This window comes from Mytilus californianus, unplaced genomic scaffold, assembly GCF_021869535.1.
Source record: "Mytilus californianus isolate M0D057914Y unplaced genomic scaffold, xbMytCali1.0.p SCAF_3, whole genome shotgun sequence".
NCBI classification, from domain to species: domain Eukaryota; kingdom Metazoa; phylum Mollusca; class Bivalvia; order Mytilida; family Mytilidae; genus Mytilus; species Mytilus californianus.
Genome location: NW_026262679.1, coordinates 12,984,811 through 13,006,241, shown reverse-complemented (window position 1 = coordinate 13,006,241; position 21,431 = coordinate 12,984,811). Strand labels below are relative to the sequence as shown.

The window sequence follows — 21,431 nt, the reverse complement described above, 5'->3', positions numbered from 1 at the left end:
TGAATTTGTGTTTTTATTAGATAACATACAGAATGTTAATTGCCAAGTGAAAGTTTGGACTGTTTTCATGATTAAATTGTTGACTATTACATTTTGGGCAAATGGTTCTAAAATTGCAAATAAAAAAGACAGGATAAAGCTTCAACTTATACTGAAGTTTTTGACAAATTTGGTCATCACTATACACAAAATTCTTTTCAAAACTCGAGAGTGACACTTTGTGAATACATTCAAGTACAATTTAGGTCATTAGCGAGTGTAACCTCCACGTTTCCGGAAAAGTTCATCAACACGTTGTCTCATGCTTTGAACTAAGCATCGTAATGTTCTAACAGGAATTCTTTGCCATTCTTCAATCAAGGCTGCTCGTAATTCATGTAAATTCTGATAAGCTGGAACCCTGTTTTTTGATTTTTCGACCAATATCATCCAAGACATGCTCAATGGGATTCATATCCGATGACATGGGTGGCCAAGGAATAGTGTCAATTGCCTCTTGACGTAAATAGTCTGAAACAATGCGTGCTCTGTGTGGCCTAGCATTATCGTCCGTGAATATTGGTCTAGTTGCAAGATTGTGATTGTCAAAATGAGACACAACGATATCCCGGATGATGTTATCGCGATAATTTTGGCCCGTCATAGTCCTATCCAGAACATAAAGGTTCATTTTGCAGTCGAATATAAGCATCACCAAACTTTCAAACCCCCACCACCAAACGCTGTAGTTCCAAGGATGTGCTGTTCCCTGTATGCTGTATTCCGAGGACGCCATACACGCATGCGCCCATCAATATGATGTAGGAGTAATCTGCTCTCGTCAGACCAATGGACTCGACGCCACTGTCTCAAAGTCCAATTGCGATGATCACGTGACCACTGATGTCGAGCTTGACGATGCTTACGAGTCAGCAATGGTCTTTTGACTGGCCTACGGGCACGTAAATGGGCACAATTTAGTTTACGGTTAACAGTTCGTAGACTCACGCGACCATGTATTCCCCAGTTATCGCGTATGCGGCGAGAAGTAGTGAATGGATGTCGACGAGCTGACTGTGAAAGAGCCCTGTCATCTCTTGCAGATGTTTTACGTGGCCTACCAGATCGTTCGCGCTCATCAACGGTCCCACTATCTCTATGGCACTTTAATAATCTCGAAATTACACTGTATGCAACCCCAAATTGAACAGCTTTTCTGCGCAGACTCAAACCAGTAGTGCGCATACCAATGACTTGCCATTTCTGTGCAATTGTTAACTTACGTCTGGGCATCTTCCAAAACAGAATATTTATCGTATACACTGACAAAACAGCACGTGAAACACCTTACATTTTATTGTACGAAACTTGCAAGGAAAAAACTTGTATATAGATTTAGAAAACCTGTTTTTAAGATACCTAGGAATAAAATCTATACCTGAATTCTTACCTGTCGATTAACAATAGATTAACGAAATATATGAAAACAAAGCAGTATCAAATTTGATTTTAAAACAAAAAATAGAAGCAAAACATTTAGGTGTTGCTTAACTTTTGGCGAGGTGATAGATCTGAAGAGATAGTGTTTAGACATTTGTTTATTTACTGTTTATGTGAGTTATTTACATGTTTTAGTTTCTTGTGTTGCTAATTTATGCACAAATCATTACAAACGCTCTTAGTGAGTTTATTCAAATGCAGCATCAAAGACGAACTCCCCTGAGTTACACCTTTTTCCTGAAGTCATAATTTAAAAGACCTTTGAATCGATACAAAAGTCATTGTGAAAGATGTGATATAGTAGGTTTCCTTTGACAACATAACAATTTGAATTCAACATTTACTTGAATTTCAAAGAGTTAATGTAGTAACATGAATTTATCGGTAGATAATATTGGATTACTAGTCAAGCTGATTTTATTAGTCTTTTATGATAATTTCAAATACAGTAATGCCATTAATTGAACGTATGTATGGTGACAAATAAAGTATTATGTGTTGGTTGTCATGACTATGTATGGAGATACACTTCTGTGCCTTGTTCTTAGAACTCTTTTGTATGAATCAGAAAATAAAATTAGTTCCTTCAAAAAAAATTGTATGTTTAGAATAAACGTCATTACTCTTGAAAAGGTTAAGTGACATTTACTATTTACTGTTTAAAAGCAGCTGCATTCTGAAATGTCATTCTTGGCTTTACAAAAAAGTGCAAAGTAAAACCAGATTGTTTTAATGCATTATCTTTTTTAGCAATGCCACCGTAGTGTTAGACATCTGTTTTGTAATCGAAGGGATTTGTGAAGTAACATGTTTTTAAAACAATACATCTACCTAAATTTTCTCATATTACTCATTATACCTTATTTTCAGAAGTACATGTACTAAATAAACAGTATGATGAATGTTAAAGATAAAAATACAAAGTATATTATACTGAAACAATATTGATAACTAAATTGTATGTATTATTGCATATATTTTTTGTGAATATCCGTATGTCTGTTTGTACAAAGTAAGTCAGTGAACATGCAGCTCTTCAGTCTCCTATTATCGTGTTATAATTGTTTAGAAAAGGAACATGACAAGTGCTTAAAGACAATTCAAAGACTAATTCTTCTCTGAACTTGCTGTAAAGACATTGGGAGTCGGGGCACTGCATAAAAATTTGTTTTGCCAGTAATGTTTTAAATCTGCATGATTTATCTCATGATTAAGCAAAACATTTAAAATCTTCTAAAATAAGTACGTCTTCTTTATTTTCTTAACCATAAAACAAAAGCCATATTCATTCAATCATGAGATTACTTTATCCCATTCAACGTTATTTCAAATGGTTATATATAGTTTCTGTAAAGAAGCTTTTTTTAAGAGTTGTATCCGTAGCATATTGCAAAACCGCTCAAGGCTAATGATCGCTGGATTTTACACTCTTGTCTTTAAGATTTTTGTCTACATTGGAGGTAATTATGTAAACTAAAATATGATTTATCTTATTAAAGATAATATATATTTTTTCATTCAAAAGAGCAAGAAAATACCAATTATCATATGAAAATATAATTGTCTCTAAATTAATATTTGTGTAATCAATTGACACCAACTATCACCGTACTTCATGCAATCAGGAATAACATTTAATGGAATTGAATGATGGTGATATATGTGGTTTTAGGCATATGCACATGGAAATTTGGCGGGATAAACTAATTTATTTTCCCCTTTTGCAATCTTGATCAGTAGATAAACAAAATGGTCATAATAGGACAAACAAAAAAATAACAGTACAGAAAAAGCAATTAACTCTAAAATAATTGTATTATAGATAACCAAAAAAAAATAAATAACAAATTCAGTGCCAAAAAGTGCGTATTGATATTATAGTTTTGATATTTTGATTTTAAAAAAATGTTGCAGAAATTTCACTTGCGTTGAATTGATAGATTTTTAGATTCGGTATGCATAGAAAAATAAACATAATTTTTAATGTAGGGAATGGTTTACAAAAAGAACGTTCACATTAAAAGCTCTGAGATGAGTAATAGGCATCGTAAGTATAAAATTGCATTACATACTACACAAAAAATAAAATATTATATGTAAACCAACTGCATATAATGATATGTTCACAACTACATTTGCATTATAGAAAAACAAAATATAGGGGTTATCCATCTATGCCACAAAATCAATAGATGCACAGCAAAAAACACACAAAAAGTAACGGGACAGCGCTTTTATTGCTGTTCTTCGTCTCAAAGTTACACAGGGACCTTCAACATACTTCGAATCAATAAAAAAAAAGATTCTGAAAGCAATCTGAAATAACGTAGCGTTCCGATTTCAATGCGGATGTTCTGCAATAAAGTTCACCATATACGCTAGTCTAAGAGATCAAAACTTAAGAAAGAAATAAACACAAAATGTTTTAGACGATACAAACATAAAAAGCCTGGACAGAAAAGCTAAAACAACTGCCGTCAATTTTATCTTAATTACGTATCAATTAACTGGGAATTTACTGACAAGAATGTTTGTATTAGCATCACAACCAAAAAATGACCTAAACAGAGCAGACAATTATATGTTATTCATTAAATTATTTAAGGACAACATTACCAGACTATCCATTCAATTAAAATTATGTCATACTCTGTTGTTAAAAAATAAAAGTTATTTTTCCTTTCTCGTTAAATTCCTTGCCTTCAAAATATTGGATGGGGTTTTTGATATTTCCTATGATACAATAATTGGATGCAATCTTTTTGTGGCAATGCTATTATTGAGAAATATTATTTACGCCAAATTCGCCAGAATTCGGAATTCACTTGCGCTAAATTAGTTGTATGAATTTGTCTATCCATCGGGAGAAATCCGTCTCCGCCAAAAAAACGTCCTTTTGTGCCACAACTCGTTTGCGCCAATACTATATGCCACTTGTTTTTAAGATACCTTGTATCATTTCGTCGCCAAAAATTTAGTATGCGATTGCCCCAATTAATTGATGAAATTGTATTTTAATTCTAAATTAAACAATCGAATGCCGTTTTGGGAGGGGAAAAACTACGGTTACCAATAATCAAAATGAAGTGACGACAGCACTTGAATGTACGATCAGCAATTACATCTTATGCCTCCCAACAGAGAAGATTCAAATAAGCTTCTAATGCAACAATTACAATCATACTTTAACTTCATTAAATAAGATTTATTTGTCAATATCAAAACTCCTTGTACTTTTCTGAAATCATTTTTAATTTTCTTTCGTCTGACCTATAGACATAGTTTTCCTCTTCTCTGTACATTAATTGTCAAACACATTTCGAATCAGTCTTTTCAAGCTGCTCTTCATCAATTTTGAACAACTTCGAACAATGATGTCGTATGGTCTCTCGGGTATCAGTTGAGTTGCCTTTCGTTTATAGACCATTTGAACTATTTGACGCTTTTCTTGCTTTTACTTCTGTGAGTTAATTTCATGTAGATAGGGCAAATTTCCAATCAAAACAGTAATGTACTACTCATATGAATATACACTTGCAGTAAAGTATTTTGTTGTACAGCACCACCTTATAAATCTTCTTTCTTCTGTATGCAACGATATTCCCATTTGTTCCATAAACAACTTGATTTAAGGTGCAAAAAAAGCTAGAAGACCGACATATCTATCAGGTAAACATAGAAGATATTTGATAAATAAGGCCCTAGTTTGACCTATAATTGTTTACTTTTTACACATTGTGACTTAGATGGAGAGTTGTCTCATTGGCACTCATACCACATCTTCTTATTGCTATATAGGTAATCTGGCGCAAAAGAATTCCTTATTCTGGCGCAATTGATACCTTATAAAAATAAAATTTGGCGCAATGACTATATTAAAAATATTATCAAATATCAGCCATGAAGCAAGTGTAATCTGCAGGGCTGATATGCATAAAACTACTAGTACTTAAGTTACGATATCCAATCATAGTGCTAATTTACCGTAGGACATGTAGAAAAATCCGTCCGTTCGGAATAAATCTTAACTTAAGTAGTTGTATGCATATCAGCCCTGGTCCTTAACGGGTGGGGACAATCGTCATTTTAATAAAAACAATATTTGATATATGATTAGGAACACTAGGATATATATTTTTTTTGCGCAAACAAGTAGTGCAAACGTATACGTATCATAAGAGCAAATGTTGATTTGATACATTTTTTTCAGTATTTCATTAGATTGTAGTCTTAAGTACGTCCGTCCTCTGTCCTTTCTTTTCCATTTTTTTAATATAGATTATGGAAACTTTTAAGATTTTACTTAATTGCGATAACTTGTGTTTATGAAACACTGTAAACGGAAACAAATAACTCGGAAATTATGAAGAAGAATTTAGATTTCTGATGATTAGACTAATCCATAGTCTAATCATCAGAAATCTAAATTACACAGAGAGAAACCACAATTTTTTAGTATTGCGGAGATAAACATGGAGCAGATTTATTCATTATAGATATATCCACATGTTCAACTTCTACGACTACTAGTAAGTGCCGTATTTTGTTTTACCCTTAAATTTCAACATTAAAAATGGATATAACAGGCGTCTCAGTGCTTTAGAAGTACGACTTCTATTACAATAGTTTTTGCATTGATAAACCTTCAAAATGATTTTTCAATCAGAATTTTGTGAAAATTGACAATATGACTTTCTCTGGAACACCTTTGTGTTTCTGAGATATAAAGCAAAACAGAGACACAACATGAAAAAACCAAAGAGATGTCGCCTATCATAGTTATATTGATTTATGGTATTAAACTGTACATGTCCTTTTCACCAAAAATATTCCAACAAATTTGACTAGTGAGATTTTAATTTACAAGCAGTAACCAACAAAGGAAAAGTTGATTTTACTGGAAGCATGTAGATATTAATGCAGGTGTCATAGTAGATTTTACTGGTTTGAAGCATGTAGACAGTAATGCAGGTGTCATAGTAGATTTTACTGGTTTGAAGCATGTAGATATAAATGCAGGTGTCAAAGTTGATTTTACAGGTTTGAAGCATGTAGATATTAATGCAGGTGTCATAGTTGATTTTACAGGTTTGAAGCATGTAGATATTAATGCAGGTGTCAAAGTTGAATTTACTGGAAGCATGTAGATATTAATGCAGGTGTCATAGTTGATTTTACTGGTTTGAAGCATGTAGATATTAATGCAGGTGTCAAAGTTGATTTTACTGGTTTGAAGTATGTAGATATTAATGCAGGTGTCATAGTTGATTTTACTGGTTTGAAGCATGTAGATATGAATGCAGGTGTCATAGTAGATTTTACTGGTTTGAAGCATGTAGATATGAATGCAGGTGTCATAGTAGATTTTACTGGTTTGAAGCATGTAGATATGAATGCAGGTGTCATAGTAGATTTTACTGGTTTGAAGCATGTAGATATGAATGCAGGTGTCATAGTAGATTTTACTGGTTTGAAGCATGTAGATATGAATGCAGGTGTCATAGTAGATTTTACTGGTTTGAAGCATGTAGATATGAATGCAGGTGTCAAAGTTGATTTGACTGGTTTGAAGCATGTAGATATTAATGCAGGTGTCATAGTTGATTTGACTGGTTTGAAGCATGTAGATATTAATGCAGGTGTCATAGTTGATTTTACTGGTTTGAAGCATGTAGATATTAATGCAGGTGTCATAGTCGATTTTACTGGTTTGAAGCATGTAGATATTAATGCAGGTGTCATAGTCGATTTTACTGGTTTGAAGCATGTAGATATTAATGCAGGTGTCATAGTAGATTTTACTGGTTTGAAGCATGTAGATATTAATGCAGGTGTCATAGTAGATTTTACTGGTTTGAAGCATGTAGATATTAATGCAGGTGTCATAGTAGATTTTACTGGTTTGAAGCATGTAGATATTAATGCAGGTGTCATAGTCGATTTTACTGGTTTGAAGCATGTAGATATTAAGGCAGGTGTCAAATTTGATTTTACTGGTGGGAAGCATGTAGATATGAATGCTGGTGTCATAGTAGATTTTACTGGTTTGAAGCATGTAGATATGAATGCAGATGTCATAGTCGATTTTACTGGTTTGAAGCATGTAGATATGAATGCAGGTGTCATAGTAGATTTTACTGGTTTTAAGCATGTAGATATTAATGCAGGTGTCATAGTAGATTTTACTGGTTTGAAGCATGTAGATATTAATGCAGGTGTCATAGTAGATTTTACTGGTTTGAAGCATGTAGATATTAATGCAGGTGTCATAGTAGATTTTACTGGTTTGAAGCATGTAGATATTAATGCCGGTGTCAAAGTTGATTTTTATGGAAGCATGTAGATATTAATGCAGGTGTCATAGTAGATTTTACTGGTTTGAAGCATGTAGATATTAATGCAGGTGTCATAGTTGATTTTACTGGTTTGAAGCATGTAGATATTAATGCAGGTGTCATAGTTGATTTTACTGGTTTGAAGCATGTAGATATGAATGCAGGTGTCATAGTTGATTTTACTGGTTTGAAGCATGTAGATATGAATGCAGGTGTCATAGTAGATTTTACTGGTTTGAAGCATGTAGATATGAATGCAGGTGTCATAGTAGATTTTACTGGTTTGAAGCATGTAGATATGAATGCAGGTGTCATAGTAGATTTTACTGGTTGGAAGCATGTAGATATGAATGCAGGTGTCATAGTAGATTTTACTGGTTTGAAGCATGTAGATATTAATGCAGGTGTCAAAGTTGATTTGACTGGTTGGAAGCATGTAGATATTAATGCAGGTGTCATAGTTGATTTTACTGGTTGGAAGCATTTAGATATTAATGCAGGTGTCGATTTTACTGGTTTGAAGCATGTAGATATTAATGCAGGTGTCATAGTAGATTTTACTGGTTTGAAGCATGTAGATATGAATGCAGGTGTCATAGTAGATTTTACTGGTTTGAAGCATGTAGATATTAATGCAGGTGTCAAAGTTGATTTTACTGGTTGGAAGCATGTAGATATGAATGCAGGTGTCATAGTAGATTTTACTGGTTGGAAGCATGTAGATATGAATGCAGGTGTCAAAGTTGATTTTACTGGTTTGAAGCATGTAGATATTAATGCAGGTGTCATAGTTGATTTTACTGGTTTGAAGCATGTAGATATTAATGCAGGTGTCAAAGTTGATTTTATTGGTTGGAAGCATGTAGATATTAATGCAGGTGTCAAAGTTGATTTTACTGGTTGGAAGCATGTAGATATGAATGCAGGTGTCAAAGTTGATTTTACTGGTTTGAAGCATGTAGATATTAATGCAGGTGTCATAGTTGATTTTACTGGTTTGAAGCATGTAGATATTAATGCAGGTGTCATAAATTCTTTTTGTTATAGGCTTCTTTTCACTGTTGCTGTTGTTTCATTGTACATAAAACATAGATGTGATTAAAATATTTTATGGTTCTTATGCTTCATTCATTGGTATTCATTCCTTTCTTATAACTCCAGAAGAAGGTTTCACATGTAGGGTGTCACATTTGGGACATGGTCTGCTTACCCTTCCGGACAACCTGTCAGTGAGATCAAGTCCGGTATATGGTGGAGTTCGTGTTGCTCAGTCTTTAGTTTTCTATGTTTTGTTTTGTAGACTGTTGTTTGTCTTTTGGTTGATTTTCGTTTTTTGGAAAGGCGTTGTCAGCTTGTCTTCGACCTTGAATATTCCTTTGATATCTTTCACTTCTCTTATCAAGACATAGTTCTTTCAACATGTTATTTGAATGTGATAATTTCTTGACAAGAAACATATTTAAAATAATTTTCAAACCGGATAGATTAAGAGCTTGAAACAATTCTTGATTCGTATACACGAGTCTGTTGATGATGGCAGATGTGCGCATGTTGAAGGAAATGGTGGTATCTTTTAATTCTACATCTTAATGTAAAACAGATTATTGATAATGTAAATGGAATATTGTTGATCATTAAGACAATTAACAAATATAACCATTGATTAATACTTGTGAATTTATAGGAGAGTACATGCAAGTACAAAATTTTAAAGAAAGTTATTCCGAATTTAATACAGGTTTGTGTTTATTCATGATTTTTTATGAGGAGTAAATACAGTATTATACTGGAACTTATTCTAAAAACTCTACAACATTGCTACTTACTTCGTTTCTCTCCTTTCACATGCACAATCATCATGAGAATTTGACTTTAAAAAGTTTGGTTCTTTTCGATATTTATCTTTCCTGTATGTTTTTAAAGTGATGAAAATTTCGAAAGTTAAGCCTATAATGTTTAGATGACCTTGTTATGCGACATAATTTTACTATCTAACATTCGCTTACAAATATTAAAAGGATTAATGCCTATGATTTAAGAAATAGAAATAGAAAATTTGTTGAAGTGATACATTTCTATTGTCCTTTAAGGTTTACCACCTGATTACCAATATGTATAGATCATGTACCCAAATTTGATTGCATCATAAAAATGGAAGCAAGCTCAATTCTTAAAAAAGTAAGCTCTCAATAATTTCGGGTTCTGCTATATAAGTGATGTACTATTATTAAATAATATTAGCATATAGACGATCTGACTTATACGCATAGGCACTACGGAAGCAAAAAGCTCCACAAAAAACCAAAAAACCAAAAAAAAACCACAAAAGTACAGATCTGAGAGAATTCGCAGTCAAGAGAAAAACACGACCTTGTGCAATGCTAAACTGTTGGTATAGACTGGATGTAGGACCGTGAATGTTTTTTAACAGTAATATTTAGTTTGGTTAAATTCATTTATAACCAAATCAATATTTATACCGATAAAAATACTATTCAAAGATCTGATTGCAGTGTTGAATTTGTAATATTTTAGCGTAAGTTTATTTAATTGATCGATAAGTTTACCCGGATCGTAGCCGATTTTATAGGTAAAACTAATATTATTCGGCCTTTCGTATGAATAAAAGGAACTGTGAGCTATACGTCAATGGAGCGGCAACAACATAATAAAAAGAAACGATTTCTTCATCTAGAAGAAAGTCTATTTTTAATAAACATGCCCGTATAAATATTATTATTAATTTTGTACAAGATAAATATACTGATGTGAAGAAGAGTAATTTTTTGGGCCCTTTATAGCTTGCTGTTCGGTGTGAGCCAAGGCTCCGTGTTGAAGACCGTACTTTGACCTATAATGGTTTACTTTTATAAATTTTGACTTGGATGGAGAGTTGTCTCATTGGCACTCATACCACATCTTCTTATATCTATTAAAAACAGCAGCAACGAATTCCCAATTCGCTAATAAACACAACTGATATTATTTTTTTTCTGCATGACTTGGATGAGAAATTATGCGCTCTATCTTTTTTTTTCTTCAATACAACAAAGAGTTATTATACTCATAATAGACGGTCATTTTTCAGTATTACTTTAAAAACAACATAAAACAAATTAATTAAATGTCTATAATCAGTAATAATGGTTCTTTTGTGTCAGAATTAAATGTTTTGTAGAATTTCTATTCATAATCAAAGTTATCAGGAGAATTCAAAATGATTAATAGCGCATTTATAGGAAATTTCTCATTATTTATTGTAATCTTTCAACTGAGAGGCATCTATCAGCGTAGATTTTTTTCATATTAGAAAATATTTCCACCTGTATTAATCTAATAAATGTAAATACTAGCAGCAGGTCTAAAACAACACCAGATGTGTTTTGCTTTCATCAATCAGTATATATAATTACATATTTATCTACCGAAAACAATCCTATTGAGTATAATTTTCTTAAGATAATATAACTATGTTTTAACAACATATTTCCGATGAAAATTGGCAAATTGAATGTAAATCAGAACGTCCTGATTTACTGTTGGAATTGGCGTATTTGTTTATTTGAGTTCGGTTTAATAGTAACAACACGTTTTATATTTGCCACTTTAGTTTTACATTTGAAAAGAAGGAGACGTGATATGATTGCCAATGACATGTAACCATCCACCAGAGACCAAATGACGAAGATGTACATTGTAATCAACTACAAGTCACTGTACAGCCATCAACAATGAGCAAAACTCGTACCGTATAGCAAGCTATGAATAGCCATAGCATGTGATATGATTGCCAATGAGACAACTATCCACCAGACACCAAAAAGACGTGACAGATTACCATCTGAGTACAACTCGTACCGTAAAATGAGCTGTAAGAGGCCCCTACGTGACAAAATGTGAAAGATGACTTAATGCGTCAAACAGGTAAAAATCTCGTGATGTTCAAAAAACTTCAAAAGAAGAAGAAAGACTTAACTTGCCAACAATGTAAACAAAGAACTCCAAAGGAAGTAATGTGTCAAACTACTATATATATATATATAGTATTAAATATCGTCTGCTATGTATATCGCCCGTCACAAACTGTTAAATATCTCCTGCTATGTATACATCGCCCGTCACATATATCCTGCTATGTATAAATCACCCGTCACATATCTCCTGCTATGTATATATCGCCCGTCACAAACTGTTAAATATCTTCTGCTATGTATACATCGCCCGTCAAAAACTGTTAAATATCTCCTGATATGTAAACATCGCCCGTCACATTTCTCCTGCTATGTATACATCGCCCGTCACATATCTCCTGCTATGTAAATATAGCCCGCCACAAACTGTTAAATATCTCCTGCTATGTATACATCGCCCGTCACAAACTGTTAAATGTCTTCTGCTATGTATACATCGCCCGTCACAAACTGTTAAATATCTCCTGCTCTGTATAAATCGCCCGTCACAAGCTGTTAAATATCGTCTGCTATGTATATTGCCCGTCACAAACTGTTAAATATCTCCTGCTATGTATACATCGCCCGTCACATATCTCCTGCTATGTATATATCGCCCGTCACAAACTGTAAAATATCTTCTGCTCTGTATACATCGCCCGTCACAAACTGTTAAATATCTCCTGCTCTGTATACATCGCCCGTCACAAACTGTTAAATATCTCCTGCTCTGTATACATCGCCCGTCACAAACTGTTAAATATCTCCTGCTCTCTTTACATTGCCCGTCACAAACTGTTAAATATCTTCTGCTATGTATACATCGCCCGTCACATATCTCCTGCTACAATGTATATACATCGCCCTTCACATATCTCTTGCTATGTATATATCGCCCGTGACAAACTGTTAAATATCTCCTGCTATGTATACATCGTCCGTCACAAACTGTTAAATATCTCCTGCTATGTATACATCGCCCGTCACAAACTGTTAAATATCTCCTGCTATGTATACATCGCCCGACACAAACTGTTAAATATCGTCTGCTATGAATACATCGCCCGTAAAAAACTGGTAAGTATCTCCTAATATGTATTATACATCGCCCGTCACAAACTGTTAAATATCTCCTGCTCTGTATACATCACCCGTCACGCTATTCCAATATCATATCAATTAGCAAATTCCATCGAACGAAGCAAGGAAAATCAATGAATGTTGCAAACCATATAACTTGTGATTTTTCTAAGTCATTTTGCCGTATTATGATAATTCGTTGAGACTAGCTTTGAATATAAATAAGGAGATGTTGTAAGGGTTAAGGGTAAAACTCTTTTAGGTGAAAACCACCAAACGAACAAGCTCTGGCATGTTTTATAAACTAAGATTTAAACATGAAACATCCCTTCTTTGTCTTTTCAGTATTTTTACTTTACTGAGATATATAAGATCTAAGGATTTATTGAAATAAGGATTTCTTAGAAAAAAGACATAATAAATATCCATGAAAGTAAAATTGAAAGATGTGTTTTCTTCTTTGTCTTAAAGATCAGACAAGTACAAAAGTACCAGCGATATAAGGAAAATACTCAAAGTACTGAAGTACTGAACATCGGATGACCGCACGTTCTGGTGGGTGGTCACAAGCACTTGTTTCAGAAAAAAAATCACATCTCTATACCTGAAAGTTAGGTAAGGAAGATAGATATATTTTTTTCTGAGACAAGTTCCTGTGTGGATGATGAATAAATGACAAGGAATTCAACCTCACCGTTATAACTATTGTAATGTGGTGATATAATCATTTGTTATCAGTATACTCTGGTTTGTTGTTATATATTATATTAATATTTATGTAACAGTTATATATAATTTTCATCCATTTGTATATCATTCTATTCTACTATTCTAATGATAGTGCAGAGCAAGTGCATGGTGGACACTCTTCTGTAATAATTCGTTTTTCTAATAGATTGGATTTGAGTAGGCATTTATATTTTCCCGCGTTTGTTACAAAACGTTCTTGAGATATTCTTCCGCATGCGTTAACTCAAATTTTCGGTATTCTTGATTTATTATTGATATATATATTTCTCACGACAAAACATTTTCATATCATTTATCTATGTTCTTAAAAAATATTTTCATGAATATTTATTGATGAAATTAATATATAACAAGCGATAGGGAATGTTATTTTGCACTCGATAATATCCGCGTAATTATACGAAATACGTTCGGTTATCAGTCAAAAACGCAAGTCACGTGGGTAGAAATGTCTGAGGCAACATAACACCGGAATGCACTCACGGTCATCCGCTGTAAAAATCAAAATAATCAAACGCAGAAATGATATTGACATAGGGCAAAATAAAAATAAAATAAATCCACCTCAGAAGTGGCATTCGCATAGGTAAAATCAAATCAAATAAATCGACCACAGGAATGGCAAAGAAAAACATTTAAATTAAATTTAATCAATCGATCAAAGAAGTGGTATTGACATAAAGAAAATAAAAGGCAAATTAGTCGACCGCAGACTTGCAGTTGCATTAATATGAAGGACAATAAAAAATAAATTAATCTACCACAGAATTGGCAGTGAGATAAGGGAAAAAACGTATTAATAGATCACAAGAGAGGCGAAAGATACCAAAGGGACATTCAAACTCATAAGTCGAAAATAAACTGACAACGCCATGAAATAAAAAGAAAAAGACAAACAGACAAACAACAGTACATAAAACACAACATAGATGCTAAAGACTGAGCAACACGAACCCCACCAAAAACTGGGGGTTGATCTCAGGTGCTCCGGAAGGGTAAGCAGATCTTGCTCCACATGTGGCATCCGTCGTGTTGCTCATGTTAGTACAAACCCGGTGATAAGTCTAACTCGGTAGGTCACATTCGGTGAAAAGGGGACGGGATTGTAGTTAAGACAATTGGAACATATCCGTCGTCATCTGTGGTGAAACGGATATTCCATAACGGTCAACCTACTCGTGATGGCGAAATTCACGAAGTGATGATTTCAACTTCACCACTTGGAACTCTTGGTTTAATGGCTTCCTTGTGAACAGCAACCCTCTATCAAGGAAATCATGATAGGAAATACAAGCCCTCGAATATTGTATCAACTGGGAGATATATACTCCGTATTCGGGCGCTGCTGGAATGTTGCTACATAGATATGGAAAGTTAACAATAGGGAAGCTAAAATCTCCTCTTTTGTCGTAAAGTTTTGTTTTCAAACGACCCTCATTATCAATTTCTAGATGTAAGTCAAGATATGAGGCAGATTTAACTGTATCTGTTGTATCCTTTATCTCAAGTTGAATGGGATAGATGCGTTCAACATAGTCACCAAATTTTGAATTATTTAGTGAGAGAACATCATCTATATATCGGAAAGTGAAATTGAAGGATACTGCTTACTTCTTTTCTTTCTTCCTAAGAAGTTCCTGTATGAAGCCTCATATGAATAAAGGAACAAGTCGGCAAGAAGAGGAGCACGGTTGGTTCCCATGGGAATGCCGATTGTTTGTTGAAAAACACGTCCTCCAAACGGAACAAATATGTTGACAATCAAGAATGTCAGTTTCAGAGAATTTTTTGTTTGAATCAGAGTGATGTTTTTACAAAGTACGATTTATCCCTTCCTTAGACAAGATACTTGTATCTACGTTGGCCATTCTTTTTTATGAAACAAAGCAGGACCAACTCTTTCAATTTGTCTTTTAGCTTGGAATGTGGAATACTTTCATAAAGTGTAGAAAAGTCAAAATTTTAAAACTATTGCAAGATGAAAGAGTCTTAGATTGTATGTACTCTAAAAGATCTTTGGAAATTTTTAGTATCCACATCTGATTAACGCCACCTTAAGAATAGATAGTTTCACAATAACTTGGAAGCCCGGCTATGATTGCTGATAAAACTGATGTTAATAATTTAGAAAGAGGTTTCGTGGAGCACTTGGAAGACCCAACAATATAACGTTGCTTGTAAGGACAATTATGTGTATAGTTTAAGTATCCAATACACTGAAGGAAGATCCACTTCTTCATGTTTGTTTGGAATTCCAAAGGAACATAGAACAGACCTATGATTATCCAGGATTTCCTCCTTGGTAAGTGTCATGGGGTATATGCTGAGTTTCCAAGTGAATTGTCAATAACTAATTGATTTATCAAGCAGTTTATTTAATGTGATTTACACACAAAAACGATGTTGTTTGTGGCTTTATCTGCGGGGACAACAACATATTTGCCATGGAGGTAGGACTGGTATTTTGCAACATTTGGGTCTTTAAAGATTGATGTAGCATTGATATTCATAGACCCATTTTTTAAATTCTGATTTGTATCAACGACATTACAGCCTTAATCCATTCGGAAAGAGTATCTACGTCTTTTTTCTCGCGTTTAACTCATTGCCTGACATAATCCTCGATTGAATCCATCCGTATTTTAAAGTTGTGTTTCCAATTGATGGATTCAGGCTCACTATATTTCGGGCCTTTGGATAACACATTTCGCAGAGAAGTGTTATTGACAATATTTAGGTTAACAGTAATAACGTGGCCAGCCGGATAATATATGAATAGGGAACAAAAGTGGTACAGACATAAGTTAAATAAAACCCAAATTAATAGATCACAAAAGTGGCACAGACATAAATAAAATAAAAATCCAATCAATTGACCACAGGAGTGGTATAGACATCAGAAAAATCAAAATCAAAATTTAAATTAATCCACTACAGGAGTGGCATAGTCATAAGAAAAAATCTATCGAACACAGAAGTGGCCTAGACTAAGTGGGAGAATAATCTAGTATAAAATTGAGGTCAACACGTTTATTCGTATGGATTATGATTATTTAAGAACATCATAGAACACCAAGGAATGTAACATCTAGATATGGGACAACTGCAATATGAGAAATTTGATAACAGCGACTTGAGTTAAGTGACAATGATTTTCCGATTAGATACAGACGACTTCCAGTAATTGACTGGTGGAAATTTTGGGTTATCATGAGGGTGTAACCCTATTGTCTGATGGCTCATTTAGTGCCGTAAAATAACAACTTTAAAGCAAGTATCATGGCGTTGATATTTTTATCTTTTGAAATATCGTGTACTTGACAATGACTATTTGTTTCATGGATATTCGTGAAAATTAGCAAATGCTTGTAAATACTTGTATAGGAGGACTCTATCATAATCAAATCATCCAAGATGTATCATTAATATTCTTTTTTTAATATATATATATAACAAACGACCAAATTTATTAGGAAGCCTCACTTGTGTATAGTTGTACATTAATTGTATGTACACGTAAACCTCGGACAAAGTAATAATGTGACAAGAAGTCCGATTAAAAAATGACATACTTTTTTCCCCTAATGAATTCTTATAAGAAAAATCATGACAAACATTTTTATATACTACTGTAGTTTGTGTCATAGCAGGAAACGCTTATCCTGTAGACGCACCTGGTTTCGCTTCTTTTATAGTTCATCCCTCAGTGTTTGGTTTGCCTTGATTTGTTCCATTATAACGGATCGATGAGATTTGAATATCGGAAGACTACTGTTGCCACTAATTTATATATCCATTGATTTGACGTTGACATATTTAAGACAATTACCTTTTAAATTGAGTGAAAACATATATTCAGGCTGTCCTGGCTTTTATAATTATATTCTGGTTAATAAAGTAAAGTCCCGGTTGTACTGAGTGTATTAGTTGATATTATGAATATATAATTGAAACAATCTAATAAAGTAATGAATGTGTTTTTTGTTAAATATATCAAAACTGTTAACCAATGAGGCCATAGGTATTCGAAATAATAAGACGTAGATAATTATCAATATAAGAGAAGACTTACATAGATACATAGAAGGTAAAAGTGGTCATTCCTAAGCACTACTATATGACCCAAGTTTCTTTTTTGTTTTTTTTTTAGATTTAAATGATATTGAATCAATCAAACGGGTCAAAAAGTTGGCACAGGTATCAGAATATATCAAAAACGAACAGTACGAGACAAGAAATCATGTCAAATATAACTTACTTTGCAAAATAAAGCATCAATGACACTGAGGAAGAACAAATTATATTAGTACAGAAGGACAATGTACAGTAGCACAGGACAATGTATAGTAGCATAGAAGGACAATGTATAGTAGCACAGGACAATGTATAGTAGCACAGGACAATGTATAGTAGCACAGAAAACAATGCATAGTAGCACAGAAGGACGATTTATAGCAGCACAGAACAATGAATAGTAGCAAGAAGAACAATGTAACGGTAATGTATAGATTTCCTCAAGTTAAGATATTCTGTCTTTTTCCGATTGTAATTCAGTAAAGCAAAATTGAAAAGACTTCGAATTTCGCAAACCAGCGAAAGATATATATATTTCATTTTTTGAATTAATATGATTACCTATTTCTTCTGATAAACTAGGAATTCTAATTCCCTGCATACTGAACTTAATCTAAATTTTACTTCTAAACGTGTTCTTTTTACATCGCGATGACCGTGAGGGCATTCCGATGTATTGTTGCCAACGAGATTTCTACTTACGTAACTTTCGTGTTTGAATGGTAACCGATCTATAAATACGCGGACATTATCGAGTGCAAAATAACATTCATTATCGCTTGTTATAAAATCATTTCTCAAATGAATACCCATAAAATATTTTTGTTTGGAACATAAATTAATAATATGAAAATTTTTTGTCGTTAGAAATATATATATAAGTAAAAAATCATTGATAATATCTATGCACACGTACAGAAAAAATTGTGTTAACGCATGCGGAAGAATATTTCAAGAACGTTTTTCGGGAAAATATGAATGCCTGCTCAAATCCAATCTATTAGAAAAATCAGATTATTTAAGAAGAGTGTCCACCATGCACTTGCACTGCCCTATTATTAGAATAGTAAAATAAAATTATATACAAATGGATGAAAATTATATTTTATACATGTAACTGTTATATACAAACATTAATATAATATATAACAACAAACCAGAGTATACTGATTTGTATCACTACAATATAATAGTTATTACGGCGACGTTGAACTCCCTGTCATTTATTCATTATCCACGCACGAACTTGTCTCGGAAATAATATATCTCTGTACATTAACCTCACTTTCAGGTATCCAGATGTGATTTTTTTTTTCTGAGACAAGTGCTTGTGACCATCCACAAGAACTTGCGGTCATCCGATGTTCAGTACTTCAGTACTTTGATTTTGTTTGGTCGTTAGATTGCTTTTGCATGAGCATTGTTTGTGTAATTTTGTTATTAATTTTCATCACACGTAGCGATATATATCTCCGCCAAACATTAGCATAAGAACACCTAAATCTGAATAATTTTAGTAAACAAAACAAAACATGTTTACAATACTTTCCGAAAATAGGTAAGTGACTATTGACAACAATCTCATCTACTCCACAATTAAGTAAAACAATAAATTAATGTCTGAAAAGCAATAAATCATTATGTGATTAATATGGTAATTGTCATGAATATCATGTACTTTTATATGACGTAATTTCTTGTCGAAAAAGGAAGTGGCAATGTAATGCAATGGTAATATAGATGTTATCATGATACTATTGTTTTATGCATGTTCTCCAGTTTCCTGTACCTATTTATTATTAGAAATTCACTGAGCATCGCAAATAATAAAACATTTTGATGTGAATAATGACAGATTGCACGGAATTCTAAAGCTAGTGTGTTGTTGTATTAATTTTGAATGTACTAATGTTATCAAATTGTGGTAATTTCTGAATTCAATCAGTATTTTGATCAAATTTTACATCTTTTAATGTACTGCACTAATTTCCACGAATATTGCTTTCCAAGAATAACTATCCAATATATTGACAAAAGTGTTGACAATTGTCATGGACTGAAGACAGGATAATAGGATCACACATAACGAACGTTTTCAGAAGAATATCCAAACCTCGATCAAAACAGAAAATTTACGAATACAAAAGTCATTGCAAAACTCTCCGAAAATATACAAGTCCGAGTTCTTCAATTGAACATGATCGTGGACCGAAATAATTTTCAAAGTTTAAGGGGATGGTGAATTATGAAAAATGTTTAATGTGTTTAAATGATTAATTGTAGTATTGATGACATATGACATTAAAATAAACCTCATGGTTTCCAAAAAAATAAACCTCGTGGTTTCCAAGAAAATAAAGCTCATGGTTTCCAAGAAAATAAACCTCATGGTTTCCAAGAAAATAAACCTCATGGTTTCCAAGAAAATAAACCAATAAGAACATACAGAAGAAGGAGGCAGTTTGTAAAAACACAAATGCAGATCATACAATGTATATCATAACATGTTATAAATTAAGATTAATATATATCACTTTTAAATGATTTTTTGTTCTTCACTGATTCCCTTCTAGTTTTATACAAACATAATTTTGATAGAGGCGTTGACATATTCACACTGTATGATGTTAAAAACACATCAAAGATACCAGATAAAACTTTTACAGACTCTGTTGATATTTTGAATAATGATAAAAACCTGCCTCCACTTAATTATAAAATATTTTAATTTACTCAAGATAATCAAATACACAAATGAAAAGATTCATCTAAGATTCCAGGCTCATAAAATGTGTACGCCAGATGCGCGTTTCGCTTACAAAAGACTCACGCTAGAATACAAAAAAATGACCAAATAAAGTACGAGATGTATCCTTTAAAAGGAAGGGTTATACTCCCCAATTGATATTTAAAGACAGAAATCATGTTGGTTTTTGGTTTTTGGTTTTTATTTATTTGTTTATTATAGATTGTAATGGTACTTTTTGTCTGTAAATACGAAGTCGGTTTGATATGCAAACGTCTTGGGTGTCAATTGATGCAAAAATATTTATTGCATCCACTTATACAAGAAAAAAAAAATTTACGATTGGTCAGTATTACTTTTATACGTGATAAAGGAACTGAATGGGGTAATGATATTCCTTGTCAAAAATGTGATGTAGAAATGGTATGGCACACGTTGCTTCAAACGTCTAGAGCTGCAAGACAACTTGGAATTTTGTTTTTGCTTTAGAACTTGCTAATACTTAAATTACACTACTGTTGTAAAATGCTTTCGTCACGTATTTTCGAAATCAATAAGAGTAACATATCCATATGTTTGTCTTTACTAAATTGGAATCTTCTAGAAAAATGGTACGCACATTGCGCCAAGTCTTGTTGAATTATGCTGTTGCTGACTATGTTGCATTTAAGAAGTTCAATTTATATTATATAATTTACCTATTAGAGTTTAAAAAGACATGGTTCTATATCAACAGATAAAGAACATATGTCTCATTATCAGGAACTACAAGTATCCTATGATAAGAATATTTTAAAAGTAAAAATTAGCCGTTGTCACTGTGACATGCAGTGGTAATCTACAAATATTATTATTTTTATCAATATTATTATTACTATTATTATTATTATTATCAATATTATTATTATTATTATCAATATAATTATTATTATTATCTTGAAATATAACTAAACAATAAATCATTCAAAATATAAAAACGAGATCTGTACTTGGTCTAATACTTCTTAGATTTTCAAA

General features: G+C 32.8%; 1 protein-coding gene across 1 annotated transcript in view; it reads right to left on the bottom strand.

The window, feature by feature from the left end:
• LOC127732969 (neuronal acetylcholine receptor subunit alpha-2-like) overlaps positions 1 to 21,431 on the bottom strand; it is a 60,162-nt gene that overhangs the window by 14,912 nt on the left and 23,819 nt on the right. The window lies entirely within an intron of this gene.